The sequence below is a fragment of the Astatotilapia calliptera genome, chromosome 14 (assembly GCF_900246225.1).
Source record: "Astatotilapia calliptera chromosome 14, fAstCal1.2, whole genome shotgun sequence".
In the NCBI taxonomy this organism is placed as follows: Eukaryota; Metazoa; Chordata; class Actinopteri; order Cichliformes; family Cichlidae; genus Astatotilapia; species Astatotilapia calliptera.
This window is the reverse complement of record NC_039315.1, coordinates 34,817,865-34,823,326: the sequence shown is the minus strand read 5'-3', so window position 1 is coordinate 34,823,326 and position 5,462 is coordinate 34,817,865. Positions and strand designations below refer to the sequence as shown.

General features: G+C 42.1%; 1 long non-coding RNA gene across 1 annotated transcript; it reads left to right on the top strand.

Annotated features, from left to right (window-relative positions):
* Window positions 1-2,493: 2,493 nt before the first annotated feature.
* On the top strand, window positions 2,494-3,676 carry LOC113036428 (uncharacterized). Its single transcript, XR_003274454.1, has 2 exons — window positions 2,494-3,501; window positions 3,605-3,676. It is a non-coding gene; the product is annotated as an uncharacterized LOC113036428 (long non-coding RNA).
* The last annotated feature ends 1,786 nt before the right edge of the window (window positions 3,677-5,462 follow it).

The following is a 5,462-nucleotide window of genomic DNA, read 5'->3' as shown; positions in this document are numbered from 1 at the left end:
TTTGAGGGCTGCACGTTTCTCTGAATTTCCTTTTGAGGCACTCAGGATCCTCCTTCGATTCTGCAGGAATGAGGACTCGTCCTCCCTCGCCGGGCTCTCTCACTTCTGGCGCGTAAACAAAAGACCGCTCCCGTTCTATAGCTTCGGGACCTGCTAAGTTGAGCAATATGTAGGCTTGTGTGCGCGCTGGCTTGTCAGAGTGTGCCGCCGCTATAAAAATGTCATACTCTTGCTCAAAAATGCGCCAATTTTCAGCAACATTACCATCGAAAACAAGCGGGTCAGGCCTCCTGAATCCTTCCGCCATGTTGTCTGCAGTCCGGATACAAAAAACGCACCCACAAAATAGACTTGAGACGGGGAAAAAAAAAACACCGTCAACTACGAAGTACGTGTTCCGTCGCTTCTGACACCATGTTGTATGTTCACCAGTATGATAATGATGAAGCAGTAATCTCAGTTAAAGTGGTTTTATTAACCAGCACAGCAGCAGAGAACTTACATGCTTGGATTCAATAACGGAATGGCGCCTATACCACTCAAAACACACACACACCTACACGGAGGTACGGCAAGCGGATTAGGACAAAATACCAAACTAACAGCAGGTTATCTACAAGGTGGATGACGGAAGGGGAGGCAGGAGGAGAGACCCGAGGCAGCCACCAGTCCGAGTGTCAGGTGAACTGAACTTCAGGTAAGAAGTTATGACCTGCAGTCTATCTGGGTCAGATATAAACCAAGTTTAGGTGGAGTTTATTTTCATGTTGCTGACTTTTTACTGTCAGTTGCAATAACTCATACTGCGTTCTAGCCAGTTTGACGGAGTTTTTATACAGCTGGGTGGGTGCTATGATGTTACTGATAGTGAACTTTATTTTATTCATAAGGTTAGTTAGTAGAGTTGCCAACGGCTCCTTAAAAAAATGGAATGGTCCCTCATTCAGAGAAAATATTACACGTTTCGTATTGAGCTGAGAAGAGACGCAGTTTGTCCCGGACTTTAGCTAGAATGGAAAAAAGACACAAAGCTGGATTTATTCTGTCGTTATGCTGCACAGCTGCCTCTTCTCTCATTCTCTCCCCCTCCCTCTCCTGTTGCTACTTCAATCATGAAACTGATCAATGATCAGCTGATCGGCTTTTCTCTCTTGTTTATCGCCCACTTTGCGCCAGAAAGAGGAAACCAGCAGATGTTGCGCTAAACAACAGCAGCACGTTTAAGCTTGATCAGCTGTTGTTAGAATGTATTTAATATTAATTTCTAGTATCAGCTGATGTTTGCTGGAGCCACAGCTGTAAAGCTGCTGGTCATGATGTCTGTTTAGATATGTGGTGAGAGGGAAACATGAAGATGAAACCAGGAGATGTCCTTACTGAACCATCAGAGCTGAACAGGTGATGGAGAAACAGGTTTACCTTTTAGGTGACATGAATGAGTTGAAGTTATGAACTGTTTCTGAGAGACAAATAACACCAGGATCCTTTTTTTTATGTAGCTGACAGCTGGTAACTGTGCAGGGGCGGGTCTAGCAAAGTTTTGCCAGGGGGCCAGGTAGGGCATTAACAGGGAGAGGTGGGGCACAAAGAAATACTTTTCTTTCTTATTCTCATTTAAAATAACTAGTTTTTATTAAATAATTATCTAAATCTTACAACCAAAGTTTTTATCTGACGTAAAATGTATAGAAATCATACATATACCAACAAGACAGTGTACATCACTGTCACAACAGGGTTTGTTTTCAGTCAAAGTCTTTATGGCTTTACTACCTGGTGGGTCGGTCTGTAGTAAAAATGCCCAATTTTTTTGTCCCAGTCCAGTCCTGCAGGTTAATACTGGCAGTGTCACCATGCCAGCTGACTGTATTTCATCATCAGCCAGTGTTGTTCTTTATCAATATTACCAAAGTTTACCATAAGGCATCATAGAAAGTATTTACTTGCTTTCAGGTTTCATTCAAATGTTAGTCTTTTCAGTTGTTTCCCCACTTTTTTCCTGTTTCAAAATCAAACACCAGTTTGTGAGAAGATTATCTTCTTTTTTTAACAGGCAGATAAAGTTTTGCATTGGCATTGGCTAATTTGTCAATTGTTTGCTACAAATGTTCGTATTTTAATATTCAAAAATGTTTTTGCCCAAAACATATGTGCACTACATGTCAGTAAAAATACTATGCAAATATTGCTGTCCTTGAATGCTGAGTAAACACTGACAAAGCACTGATTGTATCTCTTGTACTTTATCAACGCAGTATCTAAAAACTTTGCACCGTAGTGGTTAAAATCTCATTCTAATAAGAGTTAAAAGTGCATTTGGTTATTAGGTTTATAGGATTATTGAATTATGGTTAAGGGTTGGTAGAATTTTTTTTTAAAACATTATCTGCCAATTAAATCTGCCACCCTTCTCCAAATCTGTGCCCCTACCTGGCCCCCCCAACAAAAATTTTCTAGACACGCCACTGCTTGTATAGTTACGTGTAACTAGACTTCTGTGGGACGTAAATGATTGTTTTGTATGCAGATCTGTACAAAGGATGTAAACACTTGATTACAAAGGAGATCTCAGCTGTGTTGTTATGGATGGACTTCAACGTATTTGTTAAAAAAGAGAATAAAGCAAAGTGTTTTAGCTGTTTGGGAGTTTTTGTTTGATTCGATTCAGTTTTATTTCTATGGAGTCAAATAATAAGAAAGGCTCTAGAACAGCCCTGAGTTTGTCCAGGTGACACTCCTCTGAAGAACAAAGACAAAGAGGAAGAAGGGGATTCGTTTTCAAGTCTTGTTTCTTTCAAAATAAAAGCTGAAATGTTTTGGAAGCATGATAATATTTCAGCCAGGATGCCGTCTCCAAGGAGACCTGCACCTCAGCGCTGAGCTCCACATCACGCCCTGTGAAAGCACAGATATAAATCTGCTGCAGTGAGAAGAACTTTACCCAACACAAGTGTAGAAGTAGACATTTGACTTTACCTACAACCTGTTAACAACAAAGCTTTCATTGCCTCTGTTGTTGATGTCATGTAGGACTAATCATACTTCACATCAGCCATGCACACGTCAGAGGATCTCCAGGCTTTCAGTGATAAAGCCAAGCAGATGATGTGAACATAGCAATAGTAAAACATGCATCATAATCAGCTGTATGTGTCGACTATGTGGCACCTCAGTCTTGTTGGCATGAAGAAAAGTTGTGTAACATGTAGCATAAGGGCTGCAAAGACATCATGTAGACAGCAGTCGTCTGTTAGTCGTAACGTATCTCCTGTTAAAGAGTTAAATGTGCGTTCTCCATCTCTGTCCTCTCACAGCTCGCCGTATACCAACTCCAGCTGTGGTAACCATGGCTGTGCCCATCAACACGCTGAAGCTGAGACGCCACCCGTCACTATGGCGACTCCAATAGGGTTACCTGTCAGCTGTGGACGCATGAAAGGAAAACAGCAGAAACACAGACATGTTTACTGGAACATTTCCTATTGACAGCTTTATGGAAAAGTGGGTTTAAAGACTTTTCTATGTTTTATTTTGTTTATTTATGGATTTATTGTGAAAGGAATTTCAAAGGTTTAATTTGACCTTTCCCCTGTTTTTCATACAGACTGGAGACGAATGGATGGTGCTTTCTTTGTTTGTCTAAAGATAATGAATAAAACTCTACACACATCTTAAACCACCCTCCTTTCTATATATTTTGTTATATAAATGGAAAGTATATAAGACACAAACTGAGCTTATATGATACTAAGGACCCTGGAGGTCAGTCCACCTTTATAATTCAGCACAGCCTGGAGTCTCTTAGTCAAGCTTGTTTGTGTTTTCTGTGAGGAAGTTTTCAGCAGCAGCTCTTTTCTTGGATGTTGGTTCCCTTTGTTTCCATCCTCTGTTAAGATGTTTCAGTAATGTTGAGGTCTGGGGAGGCCAATCCATGGCTGACGTCCTGTGATGCTGCATTAGCAGTTTGTTCATAGTGAAAAATGAAGCCACTGCCAATCAGACATTTGCACAGTGGATCAACTTCTGATGGTACTGTCCTGAATTCCACACCTATAATATGTTTGCACATACTGATGAATATGTGCAGCTGATTTTCAGTCCAGTTCCTGTGTGACAGACGCCAGTCTTTCTGCCTGTGTCCTTCCTTAACAATAGAGCCATCCTTCCACTGAGACTGTTTCTGATGAGGCTTCACTGAGCAGTAGATGGATCCCTCAGCTCATCTAATCGTCCTCTTTCTAACACATGACTGTCAGAAACTGTTAATCTGCTGCAGCTCTTTAACTCCTCCACTTCTTTTTTTGTAATCTCTTAGTTTCCTCATCTTTTAAGGTGGCACTGCACACCAGATCCAAAGTCAACATGCTGTTATATAATCAAATCACTTTTTTATTGTCACATCACATGTGCAGGCACACTGGCACAGCACATGCGAGTGAAATTCTTGTGTGCGAGCCCCACAAGCAACAGAGATGTGCAAACACAACAACACAAACGAGCAAAATACAAGAATGGCCAACCTGAAACTAATAAATATATGTACAATATATAATAGTGTATGCATTTCTGGATGTGTATACTAAATATTTCCCTACGTGTGTGTGTGTGTGTGTGTGTGTGTGTGTGTATACACATTTTTACAAATTAAATAGTAAAAAAATAAAATAAAATAATAATAATAATAATAATAAAATATACAGAGTTGAATATGTGCAAAACAAGTGGCATTTATATACAGTGTGGAGTGCATAATGTTGAAGTTCCAGTAGTGAAGCTGAGGTGTCTATGACGTGTTCAGCAGTCTGATGGCCTGATGGAAAAAGCTGTCTCTCAGTCTGCTGGTACGGGACCGGATGCTGCAGAACCTCCTTCCTGATGGAAGCAGTCTGAACAGTTTATGGCTGGGGTGACTGGAGTCCTTGATGATCCTCCCCGCTTTCCTCAGGCACCGCTTCCTGTAGATGTCTTGGAGGGAGGGAAGCTCACCTCCAATTATCCGTTCAGAGCACCGCACTACTCGCTGGAGAGCTTTGCAGTTGTAGGCGGTGCTGTTGCCATACCAGGTGGTGATGCATCCAGTGAGGATGCTCTCAATGGCACAGTGATAGAAGGTCCTGAGGATGCGGGGGCTCATGCCGAATCTTTTCAGTCTCCTGAGAAAGAAGAGGCGCTGCTGCGCCTTCTTCACTGTTTTGTTTGTGTGTACTGACCACGTAAGATCCTCAGCCAGATGTACACCAAGGAACCGGAAGCTGCTCACTCTCTCCACAGCAGCGCCGTTGATGGTGATGGGGGTGTGTACTTCTCTGCACCTCCGGAAGTCCACTATCAACTCCTTTGTCTTTGCGACGTTGAGGGTGAGATGGTTGTCTTGACACCAGTGGGTCAGGGCACTGACCTCCTCCCTGTAAGCCGTCTCATCACCGTTGGTGATAAGACCCACCACTGTAGTGTCGTCCGCA